Source organism: Mustela nivalis (assembly GCF_964662115.1).
Source record: "Mustela nivalis genome assembly, chromosome: 8".
In the NCBI taxonomy this organism is placed as follows: Eukaryota; Metazoa; Chordata; class Mammalia; order Carnivora; family Mustelidae; genus Mustela; species Mustela nivalis.
Window position 1 is genome coordinate 59,787,598 of NC_139027.1, and position 12,657 is coordinate 59,800,254.

At 36.1% G+C, this 12,657-nt stretch overlaps 1 protein-coding gene across 2 annotated transcripts in view; it reads right to left on the bottom strand.

Moving 5' to 3' along the window:
• The window catches only part of COMMD1 (copper metabolism domain containing 1), a 205,920-nt gene that overhangs the window by 124,568 nt on the left and 68,695 nt on the right, over positions 1–12,657 (bottom strand). The gene's annotated exons all lie outside the window — the stretch shown is intronic.

Genomic DNA, 12,657 nt, shown 5'->3' on the forward strand with positions numbered 1-12,657 from the left:
TCTGAGGGCCAGCAAGGTTTACAACTATAGCCCTACAGGACAGTATTTATTTTCAGGCTGCTGCCTGAGGGTCTAGTTTCTAATCAGCCTGAAATTAGGTGCTAAACAAAACTCCTCTTGTTGGAATACTGACAGGCCCCCAGAATATGCTCAACAGTGGGGACCTACCCAGAATAAATCATGCTGCTTAGAAAACCACAAAGGTTCAAGAGCTAGAACAAGGTTGAACAATAAGGTTCATCTTCTATAAAAGGTCACTCTTCCAAGAAAGGGAGAGGTAGCTGTTTTGTCTAATACACAGAAACACAGAATCAAACAGAGGAAACAAAGAATGTGTTCCAAATAAAAGAAAAGATAAAATCTCAGAAAAAGACCTTAAGAAAATGGAGAGAAGTAATTTACCTGATAAAGAATCCAAAGTAATGGTATAAAGATGCTCACCAAACTTGGGAGAAAAATGGATTAACACAGTGAGAACTTCTACAAGGTGACAGAAAATAGAAGAAAGTACCAAATACCAGTCACAGAGCTGAAGAATAAATCTAAAAAAAAAGGGAAGAAAGTCATCAAACCACAAGGGAAAGATACCAAAATAAGAAGAAAGCAACAAGAGGAACTACAAAACTGTCCAGGAAACAATGAACAAACTGGCAGTAAGTATATACTATGAATAATTATTTTAAATGTAAATGGACTAAAATCTGCCAATCAAAAGACATAGAGTAGCTGAATGGATTAAACTCTTTTGTATGCTGTGTACTAGAGAGTCACTTCAGATGTTAAGGACACATACAGACTGAAAGAGAAGGTATGCAAAAAAATACTCTGCAAACAGAAATAAAAAGTAAGCTGGTATAGACACACTCGTGAGACAAAATACTTTGTCAATTCAATAAGAAGATATAATATTTGTAAATATATATGAACCTAACATAGGAGCACTAAAATGTATAATGCAAAAATTAACAGATCTAGGGGCACCTGGGTGGCCAGCGGGTTAAGCCTCTGCCTTCAACTCAGGTCATGATCTCAGAGTCTTGGGATGGAGCCCCGCATAGGGCTTTCTGCTCGGCAGGGAGCCTGCCTCTCCCCACCCCCTTCTCTGCTTACTTGTGATCTCTCTCTGTCTCTGTCAAATAAATAAATAAAAGCTTAAAAAAAAAATTTAACAGATCTAAAGAGACTAACAGCAATACAGTAACCATAGAGGACTTTTAACACTCCACTTATATCAACAGATACATCAGCCAGAAAAAAAATCAGTAAGAAAACATGAGCCTTAAACAACACATTAGACCAAATGGACTTTAAATAGATATATACAGAACATTCCAACTAAAAGCAGAACAGGAGTGCCTGGGTGGCTCAGTTGGTTGAGGAACCGATTCTTGGTTTGGCTCAGGCCATGATCTCAGGGTCATGAAATCAAGCCCTGCCGTGAACTCTGCTGGACAGTCTCTCCCTCTTCTCCTCTTGCCCCTGCCTCTGCCCCTCTCTCTGTCTCTCTAAACTAAATAAATAAATCTTAAAATAAAATAAAATAAAAGCAGCAGAATAGGGTGTCCCTGGCTGGCTCAGTCAGTACAGCATGTGACTCTTGATCCCAGGGTCATGAGTTCAAGCTCCACATTGGGAGCTGAGCCTACTTTAAATAAATAAATAACTTTTAAAAAATAATATAAAATAAAAGCAGCTGAATACAACATTCTTCTCAAGTGCACATGGGACATTTTCCAGGAAGGATAACATGTTAGACCACAATACCAGTGACAAGAAATTTAAGAAGACTGAAATCATATCAAGCATCTTTTCCAACCAGAAAGGTATGAAACATGAAATTAACTACAGAAAAAATGGGAATAATCATAAACATGTGGAGGTTAAACAATATGCTACTAAACAACTATTAGATCAAAAAGAAACCAAAGAGGATAAATGTCTTAAGACAAATGGAAATACAGCATACCAAAAGCTATGGGATGATGCAACAAAAGTTCTAAGAAGGAAGTTCATAGCAATACAGGCCAACCTCAAGAAACAAGAAAAATCTCAATCTATATTTTACACGTAAAGGAACTAGAAAAAGAATAAACAAACTCCAAAGTTAGTAGAAGGGGAAAAAAAATCAGAGATAAAACAGAGGCTCAAAAAGCAATAGAAAAGTTCAATGATCCTAAGAACTTGTTCTTTGAAAAGAAAACTGAAAAACCCCTAGCTAGACTTACCAAGAAAAAAAAAAAGGGGGAGAAGGCTCAAATAAATAGAATCAGAAATGAAAGAAGTTAAAACACATACAGGGAAATATATAGGATCATGAGACTACTATGATCAATTACATGGCAACAAACTGGACAACCTGAAAAAATAAAGAAAACCTGGAAACAAACAAACAAACAAAAAAACAGGTAAATTCCTAAAATCATCCTGAATCAGGCTGCCTGCATGGCAAAGTTGGTTGAGCAACCAACCCTTGGTTTTAGCTCAGGTCCTGATCAGGTCATGAGACTGTGCCCTGAGTCGGGCTCCACACTCATCATGGAGTCTGCTTAAGTTTCTCTCTCCCTGTCCCTCTGCTTCTTCCCACAGCCCTCCTCACTCACTCCTTCTCTATCTTTCTCAAATAAATCATTTTATGTCTGACATTAAGGGGGGAATTAAATGTAATGAGCACTGGGTATTATGTAAGACTGATGAATCACTGACCTCTACCTCAGAAATACATTACATGCTAAAAACTAAAAATAAATAAATAAATAAATAAAATGAATGGCTACTGATAAAAATAAATAAACATAAAAATAAACAAATCTTGGGCGCCTGGGTGGTTTAAGCCTCTGCCTTCAGCTCAGGTCATGATCTCAGGGTCCTGGGATCGAGCCCCACATCGGGCTCTCTGCTCAGTGGGGAGCCTGCTTCCTCCTCTCTCTCTGCCTGCCTCTCTGCCTACTTGTGATCTCTCTCTGTCTATCTAATAAATAAATAAAAATCTTTAAAAAAAAATACAAATAAAAAAATCTTTTTAAAATTAAATAAATAGATGAAATCATCCTGAATAAGGAATAAATAGAAAAATCTAAAAAGATTGATTACTAGTCAGGAGATTAAATTAATAATTAAAAAACTCCCAAAGGAACAAAAGTTTAGGACCAGACAGCTTCACTAGTGATTTCCACTAAACATTCAAAGAAGATTAAATATGTTTCCTTCTCAAGCTCCTCCAAAAACCTAAAGAAGGAACACTTCAATACTTATTTTACAAGGCCAGCATTAACCCGATAGCAAAACCAGACAAAGACATCACAAAAAAGAAAATTACAGGCCCATATCCCTAATGAACACAAACACAAAAAACCTCAAAAATATTTGTAAATCAAATTCAACATTATATTAAAAAAAAATCATACATATGGTCAAGTGGGATTTATTACTGCAATGAAAGAATGGTTCAATATTCACAAATCAATGAACATGATACAACACATTAACAGAATAAAGAATAAAAATCATATTAACATCTCAACAGGTACAGAAAAAGCATTTGACAAAATTTAGTATGTATTTATAAAAATTCTCAACAAAGTGGATAATGAGAATGTACCTCAACATATTATGACAAACCCATAGCTAACATCATACTCCACAGTGAAAAGCTAAAAGTTTTTTCTCTAAGATCAGAAACAAGAAAAAGACGCCCTCTCCCCACTTTTACTCAACATAATACTGGAAGTCCTTGTGAGAGCAATTAGGTAAGAAAAAGAAACAAACAACGTCCAAAGTGGAAAGGAGAAGTAAAATGGTTACTATTTGTGAAAGACATAATTTTATATATAGAAAACCTTAAAGACACTAACAAGAGACTGTTAGAACTAATAAACAAATTCAGTGAAGCTGGAGGATATAAAATCGAACTACAAAATCAGTTGTGCTTCTATATACTAACAACAAAATACCAGAAAGAGATATGAAGAAAACAATCCCATTTACAATTACATCAAAAAGAATAAGATACCTAAGAATAAATTTAACTGAGGTGAAAGACCTGTACAATGAAAACTGTAAGTCAATGATAAAAGAAATTGAAGAAGACCCAAAGAAATGGAAAAATATTCTGTGTTCATGGATTGGAAGAATTAATATGGTTAAAACGTCCATATTACCCAAAACATTATACAGATTCAATGCAATCCCCATTAAAATACTAAAAGCATCTTTCACAGAACTATAAAAAATGTTAAAAATTTATATAACCACAAAAAAGACTAGCCAAAGCAATTTGAGAAAGTACAAATCATGCTCCCCAATTTTAAACTATATTATGAAACCATAGTAACCAAAACAGTATGGTAGTGGCATAAAAACAGATACACAAATCAACAGAACAGAATAGAGAAGCCAGAAATAAACCCATGTATTACAGTCAATTAATTTATGACAAAGGAGGTAAGAATACACAGTGGGAAAATGACAGTCTCAATAAATGGTGCTAGGAAAACTGGATAGCCACATACAAAACTGAAACTACACTACTATCATACATCAGACAGAGAAATTAACTCAAAATGGATTGAGGACTTGAATATAAGACCTGAAATCATAATACTCCCAGAAGAAAACATAGGTGGTAAACTATCTGACATCAGTCTTGGCAATAAATTTTTGGATCTGACTACAAAACTTAGAAATAAACAATAAAAACAGAAACAACAAAAGACAACAAAAACAGAAATAAACAAGTGGGGTGGGGTGCCTGGGTAACTCAGTTAAGCATCTGACTTGATTTCGGCTTAGGTCATGACCTTAGGGTCATGAGATTGAACCCAACATCTGGCTCTGGGCTCAGTACAGAGTTTGCTTGCCCTCCTCCCTTCCCTTTTGCCCCTCCTTCTGATCTTGCACGCATATTTTCCTCTCTCTCTTTCTCTAAAATAAGTAAATAAGATCTTTAAGTAAACAAACAAACAAACAAGTGGGACTACATCAAACTAGAAAACTTCTGCAAAACAGAGGAAACCATCAACAAAATAAAAAGACAATTTACTGAATGGGAGAAAATATTTGCAAATGATATATCTTGGTAAGGGTTTAACAGCCAAAATATATAAGAAACTCCTATAACTCAGTAACAAAAAGAACACCACAATTGAATAAAAAACTGGGCCAAGAATCTAACACATTTTTTCCAAAGAAGCCATACAATGAATAATACAGTCAACAGTACTAATCAGGAGAGAAATGTAATTCAAAGCCATAATGAAGTTCTCACCTTACTCCTGTCAGAATGACTATTAAAAAGACAAGAAATAATTAGTGTTGTCAAGGATGTGGAGAACAGGGGACCCTTGTACACTATTAGTGGAAATGTAAATTAGCACAGCCACCATGGAAAGCAGTATGAAGGTTCCTCAAAAAATTAAAAATAGAGATATCACACAATCCAGCATGTCCATTTCTGGGTATTTATCTGATAAAAATTTAAACACTAATTCAAAAAGGTATATGTACCTCTATGTCCATTACAACATTATTTGCAATAGTCAAAATATGGTGTCCACTGATGGATGAATGGATAAAGAAGATGTAGGGGCAGTGTGTGAGAGAGAGAGAGAACGAACACAGGAATAATACTCACCCATAAAAGAAAAAAATGAAATCTTGCCATTTGCAACATGGATGGATCTTGAGGAAATTACGCTAAGCGAAATATGTCAAACAATGAAAAACAAACACATCTTAAAGAAAAAAATGAACAAAATAAAACAAAAATCACAGAAATAGAGAACAGAATATTATTTGGGGAGTAGGTGAAAACAGATGAAGGAGGTCAAGAGGTACAAAATTTCAGTTACAAAATAAGTCATGGGATACCATGTATACCATGGTGACTGACTATAGTCAATAATATTGTAGAGCATTCTTGGAAGTTGTCAAGATAGTAAATCCTAAAAGTGAAACTTTATATGGTGACAGTAACTAGATTTATGGTGGTGATCACTATGTAATTAATACAAATACTGAACCATTATGCTGTACACTTAAAGCCAATAAAATGTTATATTTCAATTATAACTCAACAAGAAAAATTTAAAGAAGCACTACACTAAGAATAAACTGAGAATACTGGAAGGTTCTACTGTCTTTGCAATTTAGCTTAGCTGCATTTCATTTTATTTTAATTTTTAAGATTTTATTTATTTGTCAGAGAAAGAAAGAGAGAGCATAAACGGTGCAGCAGCAGGCAGAGGGAGAAGCAGGCTCCCCACTGTAGCTCAGCTGCATTTTAAAATAAAACTACTTATATAAGACTTCATCAACTAATAGCTGATTAAACCCATTTCCACTTATAATAAAAATCCTGGGGGTAAGTGGGTGACTCAGGCATCTAATTCTTTTTTTATATTCTAATTAATTTCAGATTTATTAAACATATTTAAAGCTGAACAATTCCAAATAGGGAAGTCATCAATTCTGAATGGTAAGACTGTAGATCATTTATTTAAAATAATCAGTTATGGTGTTACAAAGACAAAATCAAAGCAGGCTTCTGACTGCGGAAATTTCATTCCTCAGAGTTCTATAGGGTAGCTCTGGGTGCAGAGCCATTAAAGCATCCAATTCTTGATTTCGGTTCAGGTCATGATCTCAGGGTCGTGAAATGAAGCACTACGTCAGGCCCCACACTGAGCATGGAGCCTGCTTAAGATTCTCACAAACAAACAAACAAACAAAAACCATTTCTGGTTAAATTTGAATAAAGGAAAAAAGGTAGCACCATACCACAAAGTAAATAAGGTGCTGGCTATGGACAAGTTGGAAAGATTAAAGTAAAAACTAAAAATAAGAAAAGAGAAAATGCTATTATTCTTCACTAAGGAAAAAGGAAAATATTTCAAGTTGACAGTAAATTTATAAACTGCTTTTGTCTATCCCTGGCTCTTCTTATAAGTACAAAAAAAAAAACAACCAACTCTAATCTCTCAACTTGCACAATTCATCAACTAAAAATGGCCAATATCAGTTATTTAAGTATCTGCTTTCAGCATGGGTCATGATCCCAGGGTCTTAGCCCTCTGTTGGGCTCCCTGCTCAGCAGGGAATCTGCTTCTCCTTTTCCCTCTGCCACGCCCCTACTTGTGCTCTCTCACTCTCACTCACTCTCAAATAAGTAAATAAAATCTTTAAAAAAAGAAAGAAAGAAAAGAAAATTGCCAATAAAAGCAAACTGCAGCAAAAAATAAGCTATAGAGTGGATAGACAAATTCATTCCTCACTAATCTGTGTAATTAGTCCTATTCATTGCCATCTGTGCAAGAAAGTTTCTGTTTACCTGATGTCTCGGAGCCCTGGGAAATTACTGGAGCCCTGGTATACAAAGTCCAACCTTGTTTAATTTGACAGAACTAAAAACAGAAGTTAAATCATATTTCAAAGACAAATTCATATTTCCCGTTAAGAGGGTTTTTTAAAATTTATTTATTTTCAGCATAACAGTATTCATTATTTTTTCACCACACCCAGTGCTCCATGCAATCCGTGCCCTCTATAGTACCCACCACCCGGTACCACAACCTCCCACCCACCCGCCACTTCAAACCCCTCAGATTGGTTTTCAGAGTCCATAGTCTCTCATGATTCACCTCCCCTTCCAATTTACCCCAACTCCCTTCTCCTCTCTAACACACACCCCTTGTCCTCCATGCTATTTGTTATGCTCCACAAATAAGTGAAACCGTATGATAATTGACTCTCTGCTTGACTTATTTCACCCCTTAAGAGTTTTAATATACAACTGACTAGTGCTTCTGTTGGGAATTATTGCCAAATTCTGCAAGGTAATTTAACAAATTTATATATTAAGAAACAAGAAACTAATCTGATTTCATAAAACAAAAATCTGGCCAATGAGAGACTCACCTACAGAAACTCAGGACACATTTTAAAACTGAATAACTTGTGCAACTATTAACAAACACTGTACAAGGAACTGTTACAGTTTGCTGGCTATTCTAATATTCCATAACGGGAGACCACTGAACATTTACCCAAGCCCAAATCTGGTGATAGAGAGCTAGGCAAGAATGAGAAAAAATAAAAGTACCCAGTGTATTTTAAGAGTGTGGATCTGGTTAAACACATTCACATAGCATGTAATAGAACACTCATGACAACTGAAGATTGAACATCCACAATTTCAAAACAACCTTAAGCAACTGGGAAGGTTTTGATACACAGCAGTTGGTCTCTGCTCAGATAGGAATTTTAAACATGAATCTTGGGAGGTATTACCAGCTAGTAAGCAAAACTAGTCAACTTCCTGGCATTTTTCAGGGTAGTTTTATGGAATTTACTTTCTTCTTTAACAAAATCAAGTCTTAATACTTCATTATCAGCAATTTATTTACCTTTTTGTATGCCTGAAAATTCTTAAAAATACTGAAAATACTGCATCTGGCTTTTTTCTTGGTCATATTCAAGACTTCTAAACTTTATTCAGAATTGATCAACTGATCACCAACTATTTACTAATGCTTGACACCATGTTAAAATACCTGCTCACACTATGTTTATAGTCTAGTAGAAGGCTTACAGATCCTATCTATCATTTTCTGTGTTGAAATAGTTTTAGCTCTGGTTTTTGAAACAGTTTCACTTGCTAGCTAGACATAGCAAACAAATCAAACTGTTAATACATACAGTCTTATCGGGGTGCCTGGGTGGCTCAGTAGGTTAAGCATCTGCCTTCAGCTCAATTCGTGATCCCAGGGTCCTAGGATTGAATCCCAAATTGGCCTCCCTGCTTGATGGGAATCCTGCTTCTCCCTCTCCCACTACCCCTGCTTGTGTTGCCTCTCTCTCTCTCTGTGTCAAATAAATAAATAAAACTCTAAAAAAAAAAAAAAAAGTCTTCTCTATTAAGTAAGACCATCACCTTGAAATTACAGAAATTAAAGAAAAAATATTTCAGAACATTTTTATGTGAAATTTATTTCAATGTATGTCTCCATATTAATAAAAACCTAATCATAGTAATTTCAGAATTTTTTTTTTAATATTGTATTTATTTGACAGAGTGAAATCACAACTAGGCAGAGAGGCAGGCAGAGAGAGAGGAGGAAGCAGGCTCCCTGCAGAGCAGAGAGCCCAATGCGGGGCTCAATCCCAGGACCCTAGGATCATGACCTGAGCCGAAGGCAGAGGCTTTAACCCACTGAGCCACCCAGGTGCCCCGTAATTTCAGAACTTTTAATAACAGTCATCTACAGCAAAGTAAATACACCTAGCCACCTGCTATTGTAAATATTAACAGGGCATTTATTTACATCTTGAACACTCTAAGGCAACTAGCTGAAAGCAGAAAACTCAAGTAATAATGGGTACTTCACCTAGCCAGCACCCCATCAACAAACCCTGGTGGAAGACTCTGAGTTTCCATTCTACAGAGTGACCCAAAGGGCTCTGAACTCAAGGACTCTAGGCACAACTCAGGGGTAAGGGACTCACTCTGAAAACTGAGAGCCGAAGTATAATTCTACATACTGAATAATGGGGTATCCATCTTCCTTCCCTTATTGACTGCAATGCAACTGCGACACAAACTACCCAGGGTAGGCCATACTTCACAATGGCACAATGATTCATGAGGAGGACACAACTTCAGACACCAGCCATGCAGCTGTACTTCAAGCCACCTGTACTTCACACCAACTGGCTATGCATTTGGGGATTCCTACTACCTCCTTAAGTACAATAATTTAGCAGAACAAGTCACAGAACTCAGAAAAGCACTCTACTCTACAGTTTTACTATATAAAGAAAGGACAGAAAATCAAGACCGGACAAAATAAGAGATGCGTAGGGCAGGATCTAAGAGAGTCCCAAATGCAAAGTTTGCATGTCTTCTCCCAAGAGAATCAAGATGCACCACCCTCCTGGCACATCAATGTATAACAAGATACACACAGTATTGTGGGTCGGGGGGGTTCTTGTTTGTTTGTTTATTTTTTTAAGATTTCATTTATTTAATTGAGAGAGAGCAAGCACAAATGGGGAGGGACAGAGGGAGAAGGAGGGAAAAACAGGCTCCCACTGAGTGAGGAGCCTGGCATGGGCCCTGATTCTAGGACCCCAAGATCACTACCTGAGCTAAAGTCATATACCTAACCAAGTGAGCCACCTAGGCACCCCCACAGAGTATTGTTTGTCAGAAATACTCACCCTACGATAAAAACTCCAGAGTTTTTATTAGGGTTTCAGTACTCAGACATGGTTGAGTAAATCACTGGCCATTTGATTTAACTCAATCTCCAACCTCCCTCTTCTCCTTGAAGGTGGGGCTGATATCGGATGGGTCAAAGCCCTTCTCTAACCAAGTAACTGGTCTTTCTGGAGTTAAAAGCCCATGTCTGGAGTCACCTCAGCATTAACATCTAGGGGCTCACTATGAGTCACCTTGATAGCAAAAACTATCAAGTCTGGTCTGACACCCCTACTATTAATAACAAAAACACTACTCCGTTCACTCCAGAAATGTCAGGATTTAAAACCTCTCTCCCCAAAATTTAAGAGCAGTGACCAACCAAATAGTTCATTATACAACAGGCTCCAAGAAAATTGGCAGTAAGACTTTTGGAGTATTGGAAAATTTCTCTCTACAAAACAACCTGACCAAAAGAATGGACCTATAGAGAGGCATCTGGCTGGCTCAGTTAGTGGAGCATGTGACTCTTGATCTCATGGTTGTCAGTTTAAGCTCCACCCTGGGTAGAAAGATAACGTCAAAAAATAAATAAAATCTTAAAAAAAAAAAAAAAAAGAGGGGCGCCTGGGTGCCTCAGTTAGTTAAGCCTCTGCCTTTAGCTCAGGTCATAATCCAGGGTCCAGGGATCAAGTTCCACATTGGGCTCCCTGCTCAGCGGGGAGACTACTTCTCCCTCTGCTTGTTTTCTCTCTCCGTCCCTCCTTCTCTTTCTTCTTCTTCCCTCAAACAAATAAATAAAATATTTTTTTAAAAATGGACCTATAGACACTGATTGCAGGGTACATACAAAAGCACCTTATAACCAGATTCAGTAGGACATAGCCCTACTCATACTCTCAAGCCTTCCAATGAATCTTTTAATGCATCACTCTTGAATATGAACAATAGTAAAGACACATCTAAAAATTGAGGAAAGTATCTCACATGAAAGACAGAGACCAAAATAAACAGAAAAAAAAGACATAAAAAAAAGAAAATTCAGTAAACTTTTTTAAATTCAAAAAATAGCCTATTATTAACATTACCAGAAATACACAAAGAACTCCCCATATAACAAATACTAACTCCTTTTTCGTGGGTTGTTTGTTTGTTTGTTTGTTTTTTGGAACATTAAGAAAGAAGTAAGAATTCTTGGAAATTAATTAAATAGCAGAAATAAAAAATTCAAAAGAGGACAGTTGAGAAAATTTTCAGAAAATTCCTGAAAAAGGCAAAGATCTAAAAAGACAGAAGATTAAAAAAAAGATTAAGACCATGAAAGGAATCTGGCAAGAAGGCCTAACCCTGAGTTCCAAAATTAGAAAAGAAATAGTGTGAAGGAAATTAGATTTCTTACAACCAAAGGACATGCATGTCTAAATACAAAGTGTAGAGATTATGGGTAATATTTCTCAGCCATGAAGAAATTAACCAATTCACTAACAGTGCTTTTATGTAACCTAAAGAAAGCTGCTTAAATCTCAGTTTCCTCACCTGTAAAACTGAGAAATATCAAGCTTGCAGTGCTATAAGAATTAAACAAAATAATATTTATAGGGTCTGCCCTAAGGTTCAACATAACTTGGGTTTCAAAAAAATATTAATTGCCCCGTCTTATTCCTATTAATCATGCATTATTTCCTACAAATAAAAATTTTCTTTTTCCAATACTCATAGTTATGTTCTGTAGCCTACATAGGATTTCTAGTGTATCATACATATCATACATATCATACATACATACATCTTCCTTGTCCTAGCGTCATTTGTTTTCCTGAGAATCTTTAGAAGTTAAAAAAAAAGTTAATATCCCATTTTTATGTAAGACTTTAAGATTTCAATACATAAAGAGGGGGAGGATATGAAAAGACAATTTATATGAGAGAATATACAAATAATAAACACTTGGGAAACAATACTCAACAGCATTAAGACAAAAGCATTAATATGAGAGAAAAATCTTTTCCTTAACCCACTTAGGTTCCCTGGCTGGATTTGAAAATTAAACCAAAAAAAACAGACTCAGAAGAAAAAAGCACAAATTTATTTAACTAAGTTTTAAGTAACACTGGAGACTTCATAAGAAAATGAAGGCCCCCTCCCCCTGCAAAAATAAAAAAAGGAAGAGAAGAGAAGACAAGAAAATGAAGGCCCAAAGAAAGAACAGTTAGACCTGTGTACTTTTATATTTGGTTTGATGAAGAGTGGACATTCATGGAGGAATATGATATGTTAAGTAGTAAGAAGCAACTGCAGTGAACTGTTGGTAACTTAGCAAGGCCTATTTGTCAGGATTCTTTTTGGCAGCCTTTTGTCTTTGGATCCAAGAATGCTCCTTTCTTCTGGGTTTAAAAAGGGCACCTGTCATAAGAGGATTAATGGCCTGTTCCAAGGAAGAAGGGCAAGAGAGAGGTCAGAGTAAG